A 21,546-nucleotide genomic window follows, 5' to 3' on the forward strand; every position below is an offset into this window, starting at 1 on the left:
GTCATGCCAGTAAAATTTGATATAAAAATTATGATTTCATTTTTTTATTCTTAACAAAATTCTAGATTTCTGTATATCTTAGTAATCTCAAATCCAAAATCAATATGATTTTAAATTTATGACTTTCTCATCAATACCCCCAATCCTATCATGTGCGTGTGTGTATGTGTGTGTGTGTGTGTGTGTGTGTGTGTGTGTGTGTGTGCACATGCATGCACTTGTGTGTGTATGTGGTAATGGGGATTGAACTCAAGGGCATTCTACCTTTGAGATACATCCTCAGGCCTATTTTATTTTTTTATTTTGACACAGGGTCTTACCAAGTTGCAATCCTCCTGTCTCAGCCTCCCAAGTACTGGGATTAGAGGCATGCATTACCATGCCAGATCCTATCATTTTTATTCTTTAACTCAATAAATGTTGCCCTTTTATTTAGTCTTTCCCACCTCTTGCCAGTCATCAATACAGAATCTTTTCCATGTCAAATGCTGCTCCTCTCACCTCACTCTGCTTCATCCCTACCTCCCTTCAGTCTAAGCTATCTGTGCAGATAGTATATCAGGTGTCTGTCTAGTCAAAGGTTGTGGTGCTCAGGTGACATATGGCAATATCTAAATTTTTTTTCCTCTTTTGTACTGGGGCTTAAACCCAAGGGCATTTTACTTTTGAACCACTTTTCCAGCCATATTTTATTTTGAAATAGTATCTTGCAAAGTTGCTAAGATTGGCCTTGAACCTGTGGTCCTCTTGTCTCAGCCTCCTAACTACTGGGATTATATGCATGTGCCACCATGCCTAACTCCAAAGACATTTTTGACTGCCACAACTAGAGTAGATGTGCTAATGGCATCTATTGGGTAGAGATCTGGGACACTGCTAAACATCTTATAATGCACAGGCCAGTCCCAATGACAACTGTCCAGTCCAGATTGTCAGCAGTGCTGATGTTGAGAAACTCTGGCAAAGGCACATGTACTTTTACCATCTGCCTTTCTCACTTCATATGAGTTCCCTAAAGTAATGTGTACAATCTAAAAGTAAACAGATATAATTGTTATTGTTAAGGAAAAGATATTTCTATGCATCACTCAAACCCCAAATGGACATAATTTTATACTAGGACGACAAATTATAATACAGCAGTGCAATAGTTCCAGTAGTTCCAGTTATCCTTAGAGTAACACTGGTTATCTTAGTATACACTATCCAATAGTTTTCTCTGCTTTACTTAGTTGGCCATGTGTCTGTGTTGTGATGTTGTCTTGCTCTTGCTAACTTCTTCCATAACTACTATGTTCTTTACACTTCAGAATATGCTCACTACTAAAAATCACATATTATTTTAATTTTTTAGAAATTCAAACTTTAAAAAATACTTACAAAACATTAAATAAAAAGGAAATAAAAGCACCAACAATATCACATTAGTCAAACAAATTGGCATCATGAAGGAAACAGTAAAATGATTATTCTTATAAGCTGTGCTTTTAAAACTAGTTCCATACAGATACTATGAAGAGAGCCTTGGAAACAACTGGCAACTCATATCACTGTGAAGTTAGCTGCCTTGTGACCTGGTTCTCCCAATGAGACCGAACACTCTCAAAAACCCAGCTGAAAAGGAAAAATGCCTTATAACTTGGGGTTGGGTTGTAGGTGGAAATGCAGGCCCAGTCAGTTTCTCCTAAAGAGATGACTATAGTTAGGTTATTATTATATTAAATCTAATTTGTTTTTATAGTAAGTAACAGCATAATGATGAACCTAATCAGGCCATGTCTCTCTGTATAATGTCCTTCAGTTTTCTTTGTTATATAGATTAAATCCAAGTTATTTTATTTTATTTTTTTGTGCTGTAGATTTAACCTAGGGCCTCATGCATGCTAAGATATGTTCTACCAGTAAGCTATACTCCCAAATCAAAATTCTTGACTAGAGTTTAAAAAACCATAAAACTATCTAACACATGCTTTTCTCTCTTATCTTTGACCTGTCTACAGTTTGACCTTTCTGAACTCCTTTTGTGCCCCCTCCTCCTCCTCCTCTTCCTCTTCCTTTTATATTTTTGTTGATGCACTGTAATTATTCATCATACTGAGGTTCAGAGTGATATAAATTTTCATGCAAGCTGCACATGGTGTGCCTTTCTCTGACCTCACCCTGCTCCCTTCTCCTCATACATGTTATTGAGACTGGTATTGATAATTTTATATTTGAGCATAACATTATTTGAATTGTTTACTTCATTGAATCATCCTTTTACTTTTGACATCTAACATGTGATATTTTTTCTGACTGGAACATTCTCCTCTACTCTCATTCCCAACCTTCCTGGCAGACTTCTCCACCCTCCTTCCCCACTTGTCTTCTAGCTTTAATGTATTTTGTTGTCTTATTTGTAGTGCTAAGTTTCTAGACATTTCAGTGAGGCTTATTTAAATTTCCAAAGAAAACCTCCCTTCTCCCAAACAAAACAAAGTAAACGTATCCATTAAAAGCACATTTATAAGTATTTTACCAGTGGTAACTCTTGTGTTCCATTCATATTGGTTTGAGGAAGAATGCAGTTCTGTTATCTAACAACTTTCATTTATAGTTTGGGTTTTCCAGAGCACAATCATGTTAGTTCACACTTGCATAGAGTCCTCACAAATTATAATAATAAAATGAAGGGACTCAATAAGAAATAAAAAGAAATGAACACATTTTTAGCAACAAAGAGTTCAGATGAAGTTCAAATTTTTTGAGCAAGTCAGATATGGTGGCACACATTACTACCAGTACTTGGAAGGCTAAGACAGAAGGATCTCAGGTTTGTGGCTAGGCTTAGCAACTTGGAAAGACCCTCAGTAACTTAGATCCTGTTTTAAAATAAGTAGAATACCTCTCAGTTCAATTTCGTCACAGAGCAGGCAAGCAAGCAAGCAAGCAAACAAACACAAAACAAATTCCTTGAACATTCTATATGATACACTGGCTCATCCTGCACATCTTTCATACCATTAATTAGAGGTATCCTTCCTTTGTCTAACATCAGATATAATAGCTAAATAAGTCTATCTATACCATTTTCAACTCCAGAAAAACTATTTTGTTTTTTATGCCTTTACCTTTTTGATGTAATTATTCATCATAGTGAAACTCAAAGTGATATTCATACATGTGCATATGACAGGTGTGTTTCTTTCCAAGTGAACTATTTCTATATTGTTTTTATTGTGTTTTTTTTTTGGTGGTACTGAGGTTCCTGGAAACCATTCTACCTCTGGGCTACACTCCCAAACCTATTTTTATACTTTTTTATTTGGAAACAGGGTCTCTTAAACCAGCGCTGCTGGCTTCGAACTTGTGCAATCCTCCTGTCTCCACCTCCCAAGCACAGGGATTACAAGTGTGTGCCACCATGCCAAGCTCTATATTGTTTTTAAAAACAAAAATTTCAGATATGAAATATAATTTTAATCCTTGGAATAATGCTTTGACTTTTTTAGAAAGAAAAGCTGTAAGAACATCTTAACACTTAGTGGTTTGAAGCTGTGTTGCCAGCTCACCCTGTCATAACAGGAAGTGCATTTTGGCTCAGTTTAAACTCTGATTTCCAACAGCGCCTTGCCCTTGATGTGGAAGTCTTCTAAATTTTATCTAATATAATTAGGGAATAAAATATACTAATATGTCAAACTGTCAATGAAATATTTTCCTTAAATATAAGAAGCTTTATCACCCAATGCCAGCACTGTTTGAATTTTATTTTATTGGAATAGAAAGTTGAATTAATCATAAGACATTAGGCTGTATAGATAAATTATAGTGTCTAAATTGGTGCAGAAGTGTTCTAGAGGGTAGTGGTTTAAGAATAATTTTTTTGTATATTAGAGAGATGAATCTTAACTGAGGATTCTGAAGGCTGTCAATATTTGGGAGGTAAAAGATGCAAATACAGAGCCAGTGTGCAGAACTCTATGTAGAAGTTAACTATTGGGCAAGCCTCTACCATTGTGGTACTGCTACACCTCTGGCCTATGGAAGCTAATTGTGACTGAAAGGTGAATATTGTGCCTACTTATATATGTTTACTGCTAATTCTGCTCACTCACCAGGCACATTCCAGGTACATGTTAGGCATGAAGATAAGATTTGATATGAATAATATAAAATGAGTAGAAATTATGGGTGTCTAAGAAGAAGGCCACAAGAACCAAAGTGGAATTATCAATGTGCCATTTTTGTACCCTGCCTGGGGATGTTCTTGATGGTGGGGGTTCTGCCTGTATCTCTCAATCATATAATGTACACATTTGTTCTTTCATTTAATAAATATTTACAAATACCTACATTTGCCTGAATCTGTGTTAGATATAGGTAAATTTTAACAGATGATAAAACTGAGGCTCAGAAAATTTTATTTAACTTTGCTAAGGTTGCAGTGGCAGCCACCACTATTTGTTCATATTTTAATCCCCAGAATCTGTGAAATTCTCACTTTATATAAAAATATATTTTGCAGATGTTATTAAGATTAAGGATATTGAGATAGGGAGAGCAGGCTGGAATGTCAAGATGGTTCCAATCTAATGATATGAGGTTGGGTTTAAAAGTAAACATCTTTCTTTCAGCTGTGATGAAAGGAGCTTTAGCTGACTAAAGTAGATTCAGAAGAAGGATCACAGAGATGAGGTCCAACATTGCTGTCTTTGAGAATGAGGAACAGGCCACATTCCACTGAATGTGATGGCATTTGAAGAAGAGAGAAGGCCAGGGAAGAGATTCTCTTCTTGGACCTCCAGACATTAATGTCCCCTGGTGGACAGCTTGAATTTAGGTGAGCCTTAAAATCTAGTAGTGTGAATGGTATTTTGAAATGTCCTAATATTATTGTATTTGGGCCTATTTGAGACATAGTGTCCCAAAGAGTTGGTTTTATAAATTTGGGGTATAAATACTTACTGTCATTATACCTTCTTGTTGGATTGTGCCCATTATTAGTAAAAAATGACCCACTTTATTTCTTCTTATAAGTTTTGGCTTTGCCAGATATGAACTTTGCTACCCCTGCTTGTTTTGGGTTTCCATTTGCATGATATATCTTTTTGCATTCTTTCACTTTTATTTTTTTTATGATACTGGGGATGGAACTTAGGGACCTTCTACCTCTGGGCTACACCCCCAGAGCTATTTGACATTTTATTTGGAAACAGGGTTTCACTGAGTTGCTGAGAGCTTATTTTCTGCTTAATATAGTGTTATTTCCCCATTGCTTACTTTTCCATCTGATGTTATTTACCTCATATTTTGTTCTGGTATTCATTTTTTTTCTTTGTGTATTTTTTAAAGTATTTTATCTTCTCTTGGCTTAGTAGTCATTATTTGTTTTTACCATTTCTGCTTGTCTTGGAAAGTTTTGATTTCTCCATCAATTTTTTAAACTCATGTCTTTTATTAACTCATACATAATTACTTGTCTTTGGCTCGCTGAAGCAGTGAGTCAGGCAGCACTTGCCACAATAATGTCTGACAAAGTGGCTAGCCATTGATGGAGGACATGGATAAAGCCCAAGGAATGAAAGGTTCTGATATAGTTAAAGGAGATTCTACAAAAGGCGAATCCTCCAAAACTCTGTGTTTGACTCCTGTCCTCTCCAATATTTGCCTTCTAAGGCCCACCAGTGAAAGCAGGGGTGATCTTAATCACATTTTTAGTAATCCTTTACTAGGTCTCTCTGCCATCCCCCATGTTTGTTAGTTTCCTTTGATAATTGTATGTTAGTGATTTATGACAACTACCCTATGCCTAATATCCCCCATTGTATTTTGGTGTTTGCTTTTCCCCATGAGGACATGCTAATTAACCTAGCTGGAAAAGGGTATAAAAAAACCCCCCTGGTTTTAAAGAATAAATTTGTCAGTTGCATGAGAGGCAATTGTCCGTGTCCATCATTTCAGGTCTCTCTCTCTCTCCCAAGTCCCGGAGAGGAATCTCCAACATCCATAAAAACTCCAGCACCACATTCATCTGGTGGGCACTCCCAATAAAGATGACTAATTTTATCATTTTTATCCACCATATAGTATTTTAGGACAGCCAACTTAACCTTCTTTCTCTTATGCTTATTCTTCTTGGGAGTGGTGTAAGACTTCTTCCTTAGCACCACCATGAAGCCTCAACACAAGATAAAGGGTGGACTCCTTTTGGATGTTGTAGTCAGATAAAGTTCATCCATCTTCCAGTTGCTTACCAGCAAATATCAATATTTGCTGATCAGGAGTTATTCCTTTCTTATACTGGATCTTGGTCTTTACATTTTCTATAGTATCTGAAGGTTCAACCTGGAGTGTGATGGTCTTTCCTGTGAGGGTTTTCATGAAGATCTGCATCTTGGTGGCGGTTCCACCTGAAGTCGAGGGAAAGGAAGAGATGGGTTAGACCTGGAGAGCCAGGCAAGGGCTGCACAAGCCGGAGGCTGCCCCGGAGCACTCTCCACCAATTTTGAATGATATCTTTGGTGGATATAACAGTCTTGGTTGGAAATCATTTTCTTTCAGGGCTTGGGGTATATCACTCTAGTCCCTCTTTGCTTTCATAACTTAGGTAGAGAGGTATGAAGTAATTATTATTGTTTTTCCCCTGAAAAACAACCATTATTTTTTTATACAAAATAGTCTTTTGTTGGCCTTTATATGAGTCATTTTAATTCTTAGGTAGCATCAATTTCTTCTTTGTTCTTTTCTTATTGGTATTCTGAATATTTCCTGTATGCAGATGTTCAGCTCTTTTCCTATGTTTGGTAATACTTCTCTGGAGAGGTTTATAATGCTCTTTGTTTATGTATATTATCAATATGATTATTTTATATTATTCTATATTTCTTGGATGTTTTGGTAATTTTATATTGTCTTCTCTATCTTGTTGACATTGTGGACACTTTTTTTTTTTTTTTTGGTGATACTGGGGATGGAACCCTTCTATCTTCAGGCTACATCCCCAGACCTATTTTATATTTTATTTGGAAAATAGAGTCAGACTCTATTTTCTGTGTGGTCTATTCTCAATTTCTCTATTGATATGCTCTTTTATTTTCTGTACAATTTCTGTAATTTAACTTATGAGGACTTTGTATTAAAAATTAAAACTCTGAATTCTCCTTCTGGCATTTTCTGCAGCTTAGTACTGGTAATCTCCCTTTTTATTAAGTTGTGAGAGTTTATGTTTCTTGGTCTTCATTTTGTTTTGAGAATTCTCATATTTGTATTTCAGTTGTCTTAGTATCCTCTTCCTCTTTGTGTGAGTGTACTGTGTCTATTTGTTATCCCTTTATAATAAGGCCTGTGCTGGGGCATACATATATATATCTCAATAAATCTGTGTCATATAATTAGACTTCTTAGTTTGTTTCTCAAAACCTTTTTAAAAAGACATAGTTTTTAGTCAGTGCAGGCAAACAGGAGTTTCTATTTGCAGGTTACTGTGCTCTCCAGGCACAAACTCAGCAGGGCCAAAGACTAATTCAGTGTCTACAGCCTGCTGTTTAATATTTAATGCCCCACAGAGAGCACTTCTTCAGTGCTGCTTCTAATACCATGAGGCCCTGCAGAATACTGACCCATGTTCTTTGTGGCCACTGGGCCTAAGCTCAGCAGGGCCAGAGATTACTATATTTTTAGCTTGTGGCCTAGCTGGATGAACTTTGATGGCCCAGGGATACCGCTATTGATTTGCTGGTTGTGATCACCTGGAATCCTGTTAGTCACTGGCATATGTGATTGTCAAACTCTTCTGGTAAAGAGAATGTTGCATTCCTAACATGTAGTTGTGATCATATGAACCTCTATTGGCTCCTGGCATCTCTGCTTTCAGGGACAAAGCTCTGGTAGGGAGAAATTGTTCCTTTCTGAGCCTGGGGATTGGATGGCTCAGTTGTTTATCCTCAAGGACATCACTGCTGGTCTTGGGAACTGTGATCACATGAGATCTTGTTGGACTCAGGCCTTGCTATTTTTAATGCCCAAACACTGCTGGACATGAATTTATAGCATTCTGAGACTACAGCAAGGTTGGCTGGGTTATTTCACCCCTAAAACACCACTACTAGTAGTCCTGTGGTGATTGCTGGAACCCTGCAGAAGTGTAGTAAACTTTCACAGAAATGATTTGCCAAGTTACAAACCCTCTAGGTCTATTTGTTGCCATGAAAGTCACTGTAGCCATGCAAGCTGCTTGCTGGGACCATTTGTAAACTCATGGTTTTGATAAGTGCTGCTTGGGTCCCTGCAGGAAGGATGGAGTTCAGTTGAAGCTACAGGAGTTTTCTGGGTATTTTGGCTGGTTGGTCTGTAGATTCAGTAATCTTAATGAGGCAGGTTGTACCTTCTGGGGTCCCAGCAAGAAGGTCCTGTAATTTCTTGATTGGAATTCTGAGGCAGCTTTAGGAGTTCACTGGGCAGCCTGGGAAGCTGCAGACGAGGTATTTGAGCATGGAGGGAAGAGTGAGATTGCTTTTGATGATGGTTTTCTACAATTGCTGGCTCAAACAGATTCTGCTTCTACTTTGTTGGAGTTGGTCTCCACGAACTGCTGGTCCTGCTAGCCACAAGCCCTGGCACAGGCTTGCCAAGATGCCAGCCACCTCTGTTCTCCACTCATAGAATGAGATTCGAGGAGCTCTTTTCAGGCCTCTGCTCTGTGCTGTGTCCAATTTCATTACTTTTTACCATCTTTTTTCTGTTGATTTCTGACTACTTTTTTTTTTTTTGCCAAGAAGCCATTTTTCCACTGGTTGCATTCCAAGTCTTGGAGCAACTGAATTAAGTTGTCTTCCTCTATCCTAGAATCTTTAATCTTCACCTAGAGAGACCAGTTGAAAAGGGAGAATTACAGAATAAGAAAGTTGGTAAAATACTTTTTAAAGAATTATAGAAAAATAAAGTAAGAAAAAAATAATTTAAATCCTCAGTTTAAGGATTTAAAGAGGAGACAAAAAGAAGTAGAGAAAGATAGTTAGTTAGGCCCCTGGGCCCCCGACCCTGGGCGGGTGGGCAGGCGCTGGCGGGGTGCCCCTATGCGACCCCCCTCTCCAACCAGAAGGACCCCCGTGGTCTGGATCCCTGGGCCCCGGACCCTGGGCAGGTGGGCAGGCGCTGGTGGGGTGCCCCTAGGTGAACCCCCTCTCCACCCGGAAGGATCCCGTGGTCTGGGCCCCTGGGACCCCAACCCTGGGTGAATGGGCAGGCGCTGGCGGGGTGCCCCTATGCGACCCCCCTCTCCAACCAGAAGGACCCCCGTGGTCTGGATCCCTGGGCCCCGGACCCTGGGCAGGTGGGCAGGCGCTGGTGGGGTGCCCCTAGGCGAACCCCCTCTCCACCCGGAAGGATCCCGTGGTCTGGGCCCCTGGGACCCCAACCCTGGGTGAATGGGAAGGCGCTGGTGGGGTGCCCCTAGGTGACCTCCCTCTCCACCCGAAGGACCCCGTGGCCCGGGACCCTGGGCCCCCGACCCTGGGTGGGTGGGCAGGTGCTGGCGGGGTGCCCCTAGGCAACCCCCCTCTCCACCCGGAAGGACCCTGTAAAAAAAGGAAAAGAAAAAGAAAAAAGGAAAATATCGAAGAGGGGTCAAGGAGGTGGCGGATGCCAGGGTACTGAAGATGCAGACAAAACTTATCCAAATGAACTGGAATTATTGGAAAAATTCCCCGCTAAGGAGGACTGCTTCTTCTCTACATTGTTAAGAATCTTGGACATCACCTGTAAGGAGAGAGACTTTAGCGGAGACCAAGGAGAAAGGTGGTGCTGAAAGTGGTCTCTGCGTTGGCAGTGGAGAATTGTATTCAGGAGAAGCAGAAATCGGAGCCTACCAACCTTATTTTTTTTTTGGAGAAATTACACCAAAGTTTGAATGCTACCGTCGCGCATGCTTAGGAAGATTGGACAACATTCAGAGTGGAAAAAGAGCTTGGGAAAGATTTGAAATGGTAGAGGCATTTGCAATGGCAGTGGCCAGTACTCAGGGGAGGCAGAGATCTGATACATTACACCTGGAACTTTTGAAGTAATGACCCCAGAGGCAGAATGCTACCACCACCATGCACCCTCAAGAACATGGGACAAATAGTTGGGCGAAGAGGGTGCTCAGAGCCTGCCGAGGGGTGAGGCCAGAGACGGACACAGCAAAGCTGGGATCGGAGCCTGCCGTGAGGCAAGGCCAGTGCTGGGGCCTCTGAGACCGGGATCAGAGCCTGTTGAGGTGTTAGGCCAGTGCCGGGGCCAACGGCCAGCATCGGAGCCTTCCGTGAGGCAAGGCCGTTATTGAGGCCTCCGAGGCCAGGATCAGAGCCTGCTGAGGGGTTAGGCCGGTACTGGGGTCAGCGAGGCCGGGATCGAAGCCTGCTTAGGGGTTAGGCTGGTACAGGGGCCACTGGCCGGCATCGGAGCCTTCTGTGAGGCAAGGCCGCTATTGAGGCCTCTGAGGCCAGGATCAGAGCCTGCTGAGGAGTTAGGCTGGTGCCGGGGCCAGCGAGGCCAGGATCGGAGCCTGCCATGAGGCAAGGCCGGTGCTGGGGCCTCTAAGGCCGGGATTGGAGCCTGCTGAGGGGTTAGGCTGGTGCCGGGGCCAACGAGGCCAGGATCGGAGCCTGCTGTGTGGCAAGGCCGGTGCTGGGGCCTCCGAGGCCTGGATCGGAGCCTGCTGAGGGGTCAGGCTGGTGCCAGGGCCAGCGTGGCTGGGATCGGAGCCTGCTGTGAGGCAAGGCCAGTGCTGGGGCCTCCGAGGCCGGGAACAGAGCCTGCCAAGGGGTTAGGCCAGTGCTGGGACCAACGGCCAGCATTGGAGCCTTCCGTGAGGCAAGGCCGTTATTGAGGCCTCCGAGGCCGGGATTGAAGCCTGCCAAGGGGTTAGGCCAGTGCTGGGGCCAGCGAGGCCAGGATCTGAGCCTGCCGCAAGGCAAGGCCGATGCTGGGGCCTCCGAGGCTGGGATCGGAGCCTGCCGAGGGGTTAGGCAGGTGCCAGGGCCAGCAAGGCCGGGATCGGAGCCTGCCACGAAGCAAGGCCGGTGCTCAGGCCTCCTAGGCCAGGATTGGAGCCTGCCGAGGGGTTAGGCCAGTGCTGGGGCCAACGGCCAGCATTGGAGCCTTCCGTGAGGCAAGACCATTATTGAGGCCTCCGAGGCTGGGATCGGAGCCTGCTAAGGGGTTCGGCCGGTGCCAGGGCCACTATCCAGCATCAGAGACTTCCGTGAGGCAAGGCCATTATTGAGGCCTCTGAGGCTAGGATTGGAGCCTGCTGAGGGGTTAGGCCAGTGCTGGGGCCAGCGAGGCCGGGATCAGAGACTTCCGTGAGAAAGGCCAATGCTGGGGCCTCTGAGGCCGGTATCAGAGCCTGCTGAGGGGTTAGGCAGGTGTCGGGGCCAGTGGCTGGCATTGGAGCCTTCTGTGAGGCAAGGCCACTACTGAGGCCTCCGAGGCCTGGATCGGAACCTGCCAAGGGGTTAGGCCGATGCCAGGACCATTGGCTAACATTGGAGCCTGCTGTGAGGAAGGCTGGTGCTGGGGCGTCCAAGGCCAGGATTGGAGCCAGCTGAGGGGTTAGGCCGGTGTCGGGGCCAGTGAGGCCAGAACCGGGGCCTCCCATGAGACAAGGTCGCTGCTTGAGCCAGCGAAGTCTGATCAGTCCACCGGGTAGCCAGGCCACTAGTGGGACCGTCAAGAGTGGGATTGATATTTGCAATGCAGCATGCACAGAGAAATATTGCAGAAAATTAAAACCAGATGCTTCCCCTAATCAGCAATAACTAGGAGGAAACGGGCAACAGGAAGTGGTCGAGCTAGAGAATGGGCCCTATAGTCAAGCAATTAAGGTGACCAATCAGAGGGTATGGAATAGGGGAGGATTGAGCCTCTTTAAAAAGCAGGAGGTACATAAACATATGTATCAAAGTTAATCACCAAGCAAGCATGGGATCGAGGGAGGGGGAGGGAATGGGATGGGGACTGGATGAGGGCTAATTGGATGATGTGTGCTTGTATATCCTCTCAAGTCTTAAATTCCAATGTGATGTATGATTACAATGCACGAATAAAAATAAATTTAAAAAAAGATAGTTATAATCAATATGAGTAAAACTCTACAGTTACAAGACAAAACTCAAAACTCTTATTCATGATAAAAACATTGAAAACTGGGATATGGACAATTATGAAAAATATAGGTAAAATATAAAGATAAAAGTTGTTGGTCAGAGATAGAAAAATATACCATTTACATACTACCCTCCTCCAAATTTGGCATAACTATTTTAATATCTAACTATTTTTAATGCATAAATTATTTCTAGAGACAAAGAGGCTCACCATTGATGAAAGTTTCAAATCATTAGGAAGATAGCATATTTAAAGCTTGAATTCTCCTAATAATAGTGTTTTAAAATATATATAGCAAAAATTTACACATTGTGAAGAGAAATTGAAAAATCCACACTTATAGTAGGGTATTAAACACATTTATTTTTGTAAATAGTAAGATAACCAGATAATTAGAACATAATTGTTTCAGACTAAAATTTTAATGGCTTAAATAATCTAAATTTATTTCTTGTTTAAATATATATTCATAATTGGAAAGAAGACCTGTGGGGAGTATGTAGGTGGCTATGTGAAATATGGTCATACATAGACCCAGGAAAACAGATGGTCTTAACATATACTTTCCAAGATCATACTGTGTATCAAACTCTAGCCAGTAGACAAGGGAACAATCATGGGAGATGTCATGGGGAATTTATATAAATTTATATAAATTAGGTTGCAAGTGGATTATTTAACTTCTAACCATATTTATTTGTAAGACTGTAAGAAGACTGAGAAATTAAAGTCTCTTTAGATATAAGATCAATATGAAAAAAGCAAATTTAATTTTTATGAGTTAAAAATTCAATTAAATGATGGTGTCATTTATAGTAGCAAAAGAAATATGAAATACCAGATTAAGTTTAACAAAATAGTTGCAATTTGAAGACTTATAAATGACTTGAACTAAGAAATACACTTTATGTTTGTAGAAGAGTTAATTATCCCCATATTGAATTAAAAATATCCCAATTGGAATTTTTGCAGAATAGACAAGCTGACTGTAAAATTTTTATAAAAGAGCAAAAAATGAAGAATAGTAAAGATGTTACTTGAGAAGATGAGTCAGGTGGTAATACTGATGGGGAGGCAAAAAGGACTAAATTACCAGAAAGAAAGAATTAGTAAAAATCTATTCTGATTAGCATAGTGTGATATTGGCACAGTATATATAACAGATTGATGGAACAGAATTGAAGATCAGAAACAGATCCAAGTGTATTTGGAAACCTGATTTATGACAGAGCTGGTACTGAATATCACTTGGCAAAGATGAACTATTCCATAATGGTGCTGGGTGAACTTCTCATAAGGGGAAAGCATAATATGGATTTTTATACGCTGCCACATAAAATGGCCAGTCCCAGAAAGATCAAAACATGATTGTGAAAGTCAAGCAGTTCAAATACTTAGAAGAAAGTGTAGGTGACTATCTCTATGATTTCAGAGTAGGACATAATTTAATAAAATGAATAAGAAAGGAACAGTAAGACTATGTTATATAAAACTAATGTTAAACAGTCTCTTTTTATCAAGATGTTTAATGGAAATGAGAATAGAAGTGATAAATCATTATTATTATTATTGTTATTATCATTATTATTATTATTTTGCTGAACTGGAGATTGAACCCAGGGGCATTCTGCCTCTGAGCTACACTTCCAGCCCTATTTTTTAGTCTTTTTTTTTTTTTTTTTGGTGGCACTGGGGTTCCTGGAAACCCTTCTAACTCTGGGCTACACTCCCAGACCTATTTGGAAACAGGGTCTCTTAAGCCAGCGCTGCTGGCTTCCAACCTGTGTGACCCTCCTGTCTCCACCTCCCAAGCGTGGAATTACAAGCGTGCACCACCACGCCTGGCTTTACAAATGATAAATTAGAAGGAAAAATTTTATGCATGTATTTACTAATCTGTATAACATTAATAAAATATAATGGGAAAATATGTATAATTCTGTAAAGAAGATGAATGATTTGGTAGAAAAATGGGCAAAAAATCTATATAATCTTTTCACAGAAGAATAATATATGGGCATGAAGAAATTGTAATTTTATGAGCTATAACAGTAGTTAAAACTCAACTTTACCTTTATTTTTCTTTTCTTTCTTCTCTATATTTTTTAATATTGGGGATTGATCCCAGGGGCATTCTTCCACTGAGTTATACCAGTTTTATTATTATTATTATTATTATTATTATTATTATTATTATTATTATTATTTATTTTGAAACTGGATTTCACTAAGTTTTTTCAACTCAAAATGATTCTTTTTCCTTCCATCTACTACAAATCAATATTTTTTTATTTGTATTTATTTATTTTTTATTGAAAGTAAATGTTATACATTTAATCTGTATTTGGTGCCCCCCATTTTCCCTTCCCCCCTCCTGACAATTAATACCCAGTCTAACCTTGCTATATTCATACTCTTACACCTATTTGGAAGTAGCCCCTCATCAATCAAGTTCAGCCTCCTCCCTCTCTTAGATTTCCATTCAAACTTTGCTGAGATTTCCCTTCTATTATCTGGAGATCCTCTGGTATCCCTAATGCTCACTAGTTTGGGCATATTAGAGTAAAGATATGTCCCTTCTCTTTCTGTGTTTGGCTGATCTCACTTAACATAATGCTTTCCAGCACTTTCCATCTTCTTGCAAACAACATGATTTTGTTCTTTATAGCTGAATAGAATTCCATTGTGTGTATTTCCCATAACTTTGCAAACCATTCATCTGTATATGGGGACCTAGGTTGTTTCCAAATTTTGGCTATTACAAATTGTGCTGCTATGAACATAGGTATGCATATGTTGCTGTAGTTCTCTGTTTTCAACCCCTTTGGAAAAATACGCAGGAGCGGTAAAGCTGGATCATATGGTGGATCTATTCCCAGTTTTCTTAGGAATCTCCACACAGATCTCCATAGTGGCTGAACTAGTTTGCACTCCCACAAACAATGTAAAAGAGCATTTGTTGTTATTTGATTTCTTTATGCTTGCCAATCTGACTGGGGTTAGATGGAATCTCAGCGTAGTTTTGATTTGCATCTCCCTGATGGCTAATGATGAAGAATATCTTTTCATGAATCTATTGGCCATTTGTATCTCTTCTTTTGTAAAGTGTCTATTCAATTTGATTGCCCATTTCTTGATTGGGTTGTTTGTTTTGCTAGTGTAGAGTGTTTTGAGCTCTTTGTAAATTCTGGATATTAGCCCCCTATCAGAGTTGTGACTGGTAAAGATCTTCTCCCATTCTGTAGGCTTCCCCTTTAGGTTCTTGATGTTTTCCTTCGATGACAAGAAGCTTTTTAGTTTGATGCTATCCCACTTGTTAATTCTTGCTTTAATTTCCTGAGCTTTGGAGGTTTTGTTGAGAAAGTTACTGCCTGTGCCTATATGTTGTAGTGTTGAGCCTATGTTCTCATCTAATAACTTCACAGTCTCTGACCTAATTTCTAAGTCTTTGATCCATCTTGAGTTGATTTTTATGCATGGTGAGAGGGAAGGATTTAATTCCATCTTTCTACAAATGGATAGCCAGTTTTCCCAGCACCATTTATTGAAAAGGCTGTCTTTTCTCCAGCGTATGAGTTTGGCCCCTTTGTCAAAGATTGACTGTAGGTGTGCGGGTTTGTTTCTGTGTCTTCTATTTTGTTCCACTGGTCAGTGTACCTGTTATTGTGCCAGTACCATGCTGTTTTTACTACTATTGATCTATAGTATAGTTTGAAGTCTGGGATTGTGATGCCTCTTGCGTGATTCTTATTGCTGAGAATTTCTTTGGCTATTCTGGGTCTTTTCTCTCTACATATAAAGTTTTTTTTTTTTTTTAGGTGAAGCTATCATACATTTATTTATTTATTTTTCAGAAAAAATCTATCCTAATGTGAAATATGAACTCTAGTTACCCAAAACGATCTCACAAAAGAACAAAGCTAGAAGATGTATATTTTCTGATTTCAAACCATATAATGCTACAAAAATTGAAACAATGTAGTACTGTTATAAAGGCAGATATATAAACCATTGGAGTTAAATAAAAGCCTAGAATAAATTCTTCCATATATTGTCAAATTATTTTTGACAAGGTTTCCACAAACATTTTGAGGAGGAAATAATAATCTTTTAACTATTGTTGAAAAATAATAATTACATGAAAAAGAATAAAATTGGACCCTTACCTAACACCATATACAAATATTAACTCAAAATACATAAAAGAGATTAATATAAATCTTAAGACTATAAACTTTTAGAAGAAAATCTGGGTCATAAAACCTCACAACATTGAAATTGGCAGTATTTCTTGGATATGATTTCAATGGCACAGGCAACAGAAGGGTAAACAAACTCCCTAAAAAATAAAAAAAATGTATATCCAAAGACAATGCAAAAAGAGTTAAAAGTTACTGACAGAATGGGATAAAATATTTCCAAATGCTATATCTGAAGGTATATTAATATTCCAACTAGAAATTCTAAAAATTAGCAACAATAAAGGCAAACAATACAATTTAGAGATAGGTATAAGACTAACATAAATAATGAATCTCCACAGACAACCAATCTTCGTTGTCTGTTGGATGTAGAATCTTGTTTCTCTAGTTCTCGTGTGTGTTACCTAATTCTTCTCTGTAGTTAATCTCTTTGAGTGTTTTCTCTAGCACTGGTTTTGAAGACATAAATTCCTTCAGTTTCTGTTTGTCATGGAAGCTTCTTCTTTCCTCATCTAATTTGATAGAAAGTTTTGTTGGGTAGGAAATTTTTGACTGGAAGTTGTTTTCTTTCAGAGTTTGGAATATGTTACTCCAAGCCCTTCTAGCTCTCATGACTTGGTTTGCGAAGTCTGGAGTGATTCTAATTGGTTTGCCTCTGAATGTCACTTGGTTCTTTGTTTTTGTTTCCTTTAAGATTCTCTGCTTGGCTTCCATATTGGTCATTTTGACCATTATGTGGCATGGGGATCCTTTTCTCCGATCCTGTTTATAGGGAGTTCTATAAGTTTCCTGGACCTGTGTATCAACCTCTTGCTCTATGTTTGGAAAAATTTCTGCTATTACTTCCTTGAAGAGATTGTTGATCCCTTTGGTTTCACCTTCTTTTCCCTCCTCTATTCCAATTATTCTAGGTTAGCTCTCTTAAAATGGGCCCATATTTCTTCAGTGTCATATTCCTGCTGTCAGATATTTTTTTTCTAAATTAGAAACTATGCATTCACTTTTGGAGTGATCATCTTCTAGGAGTGAGATTCTATTCTCCATGTGGTCTAATCGGTTGTTTGTACTTTGAATTGAGGCCTTTACTTCATTAATTGCATCCTTTATCTCCTTTAGGCTCTCTCTGAATTCTTTTTGAAACAGTTCTATTATTTCTACAGTTATTTTCCTGATTTGATCTTCTAGAAATCTCTGCATTTCTGTTTTACCGAGTTCTGATGTTGTGTGGTTGTGGGCATTCATTGCTCCATTGTTATTCCTCTTTTCCATGATTTTGGAAGTTTGTGCCTTCTCTGGGTTCTTCCCTTGGGTCACCACGACTTCACTTAAGGTGCTCTGGATCTCGAGTCTGTGGTATCTTTGACCCCACTACTCCTTACTGGGTTGTATCGCAGAGTCTCAGACCCAGGGAGTCGATAGAGGCTGCTTTAGACTATGGGGGGTGCCAGGTTGCGCATTCTTCTATGGTGTGATATCTCTGCTACCGCCACTCCCCCACTGGGTCAAGTCACTGGGAGTCAGTACTGGGATTTCTCCACTGGGGCCCGCAATTTGACTCACTGTTGTTGAGTACACAGATGGAGCCGTAGTGGACTCAGTGAATTTGCTGCTGCTGCTGCCAGTGGCAATATGGCGCTGTTGCCACACCCTTGGCTGTGAGGCTCGTGTATTTCTTCTCTGGTTTTGAGCTCTGCTCTGAGTTCCTGCAGCATGTGCTGAGCCCAGCCACTGGGAGCTTTAGATGCTCCCTGCACCGAGAAACATGCCAAATCCCACCAGGCTGTTCCATAGCAGCTCACCTTGGCTCACTGCCCGCCTCTCCTCTTGGAGCCTGGTGGGCTGTTGAGTGCCTTGGTCTGAAGCCATCCGGTGAACTCACCGCTGCCACTGGCAGTAAGGCACTGCTGCTGCGTTCTCGGCTGTGAGGCCGGCGTATCTCCTCTGTGGCTCTGAGCTCCATTATGAGTTCCCCTCCTCTCTGGAGCCTGGTGCTGCAAGGAAAGATGGCACCCACCGCTCCGCGCCATGGCTCCAGCTGCAGCACTGTGATCTGGTTTCTTTCTGGTGTCTCATTTTTCCAGCCCTCTTTTTCTCTGTCCCTTGTAATTACATTTTTTGTTTCTCTGCTGATGGTGTTTTCTGACTATGAAAGACACTGATTTGGTAGTAATAGAGATTGGTAGTTAGCGGGGCTCGTAAGCCCTGCTTTTCTCTGTCACCATCTTCCCAGAAGTCTCCATATAAAGTTCATGATTGCTTTTTTAGGTCTGTGAAGAATATCATTGTTATTTTAATGGGAATTGCATTGAATCTATAAATCATTTTTGGCAGAATGATCATTTTGATGATATTTATTCTGCCTACCCACGAGCATGAGAGATCTTTCCATCTTACAAGGTCTTCTTCAATTTTTTCCTTTAGTGTTTTATAGTTTTGTTGTAGAGGTCTTTAACATCTTTGGTTAGGTTTATTCCTAGGTATTTTGTTGGTTTTGAGGTTATAGTGAATGGAACTGATTGTTTTATTTCTTTCATTGTGGATTCATTGTTGGTGTAAAGAAAAGCCACTGATTTCTTTAGGTTAATTTTGTATCCTGGAACTTTGCTGAATTTGTTAATTAACTCCAGAAGTCTTTTTGTTGAGTTCTTAGGGTCTTCTTGATAAAGGATCATGCCATCTGCAAATAAGGATAATTTTAATTCCTCTCTTCCTTTTTGAATTTCTTTGATTTTCTTCTCTTGTCTTATTGCTGTAGCAAGAGTCTGAAGGACTATATTGAAGAGGAGTGGTGATAGTGGGCATTCTTGTCTGGTTCCCAATTTTAGGGAAAATTCTTGCGGTTTTCCCCATTCAGTATAATGTTGGCTTTGGGTTTGTTGAATATTGCCTTAATGATGTCGAGGTATGTTCCTTCATTTCCAATTTTCTGTAGAGTTTTTAACATGAATGGGTGCTGATTTTGTTGAATGCTTTTTCAGCATCTATTGCTATAATGATGTGGTTTTTATTCTTGATTCTATTTATGTGGAGATTGACATGTATTGATTTGCATTTGTTGAACCAGCCTTGTTTTTCTGGGATGAAAACAAATTGATTGTGGTATATTATTCTTTTGATAATATGGTTTTAAATGCATATGGGTAGTATTTTGTTTAGATATTTTTTCATATATGTTCACTAAGGATATTGGTCTGTAGTTTTCCTTTCTTGTGGTATCTTTTTTCTTTCTTTTTAAAAAAATTTTTATTTGTGTATTATATTCACACATCATGGTGGGGTAAAAAACTTGTGTGTCCATACATGTACATATCACTGATTTAACCCCTACCCAATTCCCAACCCATTCCCTCCCCATCCCTCCTTCCCTTGCTTGGCTTAGTGGTTGACTTTGATATGTTTTAGTACATTGTGTGTTTTAGAGATTTTCCTCTTCCTCCCTCCTTTATCCTCCTTTAGGTTGCCTTGTTTGTTCCTCTACAGGATTTCCTTTTTCATCTAGAGTTCCTCCTATGACCCATTTCTCCCTAACTCACACATATTAGGGAAAACATCTGATTTCTTATTTTTTGTGACTGACTAATCTCACTTAGCATTATGTCCTCCAGTTCCATTCATTTCTCTGAAAATGATGTGACTGAGTTTTTTTTAAATGGCTGAGTAAAATTCCATTGTGTACATATCCCACAGTATTGTAATCCATTTATCTGTTGATGGACATCTTGGCTGGTTCCATAGTTTGGCTATGGTGAATTTTGCAGCTATGAACACAGATACACATGTATTAGTTTGGTAGTTTGGCCTCTTAACTTTTGGGTAGATACCCAAAAGTGGTATTGCTGGATCCAATGGTAGATTTGTTCCCATACTTCTGAGGATTATCCATACTGTTTTCCAAAGTGGTTGCACTAATTTGCAATCCCACCAACAATGTCTTAGAGTTCCCACTTCTCCACATCCTCACCAGCATCTGTTGTTGTGTTTTGAATGATTGCCATTCTAGTTGGAGTTAGGTGAAATCTCAGGGTAGTTTTGATTTGGATCTCTCTGATTGCCAGTGATGTTGTGCATTTTTTATGCATTTATTGGCCATTTGAATTTCTTCTTCTGTGAAGTGTCTATTTAGTTCATTTGCCCATTTTGTTATTGGATGCTTTGTGTTCTTAATATTGATATTAGTCCTCTATTGGTGGTGTAGGTGGCAAAAATCTTCTCCCATTCTGTTGGGTCTCGATTGAGGTTCTTGATAGTTTCCTTTGCTGAACAGAAACTCTTCAGTTTCATGCAATCCCATGTATTGATTCTCCTTTTAATTTTTTGTGCCTTTGGGGTCTTGTTGAGGAAATGTATGCCTGTACCTATGTGTTGTAGTGTTGGACCTATGCCCTCTTCAAGGAGCTTCAAGGTCTCTGGTTTAATTTCCAAGTCTTGATCCATTGTGAGTTGACTTTTGTACAGGGTGAAAAAGTGGGATTAATATCCAATTTTATGCATATGGTTAACCAGTTTTGCCAACACCATTTGTTGAAGAGGCTATCTTTTTTCAAGTGTGTGTTTTTGGCCCCTTTGTCAAAAATCAATGGCTGAAAGTGTGTGGACTTGTTTCTGGGTCTTCTATTCTGCTCCATTGGTCTATATATCTGTCCTTTTGCCAGTACCATGCTGTTTTTATTACAATGACTTTGTAGTATAGTTTAAAGTCAGGTATTGTGATTCCTCCTGCATGGGTTTTTTGTTGCTGAGAACTACCTTGGCTATTCTGGGCTTTTTGTTATTCCAGATATATTTAAGGACTGATTTTTCTATGTCTCTGAGGAATGATCTTGGTAGTTTAATGGGCATTGCATTTAATATGTAGATCACTTTTGGAAGGATGGCCATTTTAATGATATTTATTCTGCAAATCCATGAACATGGAAGGTCCTTCCATCTTATAAGATCTTCTTCGATTTCTTTTTTCAGTGTTTTATAATTTTTTTTGTAGAGATCTTTTACCTCCTTTGTCAAGTTTATTCCTAAGTATTTTATTTTTTTGTGGGAGATCCTAACTGGAAATGTTTTTTGAATTTCTTTTTCATTGGATTTATGGTTGGTGTACAGGAAAGCTTCTGACTTTTTAAGATTGATTTTGTATCCAGATACTTTGCTGAATTTGTTGATCAGTTCTATAAGCCTTTTGGTTGAGTTTGTTGGGTTTTCTAAATATAGTATCATGTCA

At 39.8% G+C, this 21,546-nt stretch overlaps 1 pseudogene across 1 annotated transcript; it reads right to left on the reverse strand.

The window, feature by feature from the left end:
* Positions 1–850: 850 nt before the first annotated feature.
* LOC308273154 (ubiquitin-ribosomal protein eS31 fusion protein-like) lies at positions 851–6,375 on the reverse strand (annotated as a pseudogene). Its single transcript has 3 exons — positions 5,985–6,375; positions 5,459–5,523; positions 851–957 (listed from the first exon to the last, which is right to left on the reverse strand). The product of its transcript is annotated as a ubiquitin-ribosomal protein eS31 fusion protein-like (transcript).
* Between the last annotated feature and the right edge of the window lie 15,171 nt (positions 6,376–21,546).

This window comes from Muscardinus avellanarius (genome assembly GCF_963383645.1).
Source record: "Muscardinus avellanarius genome assembly, chromosome: 14".
In the NCBI taxonomy this organism is placed as follows: Eukaryota; Metazoa; Chordata; class Mammalia; order Rodentia; family Gliridae; genus Muscardinus; species Muscardinus avellanarius.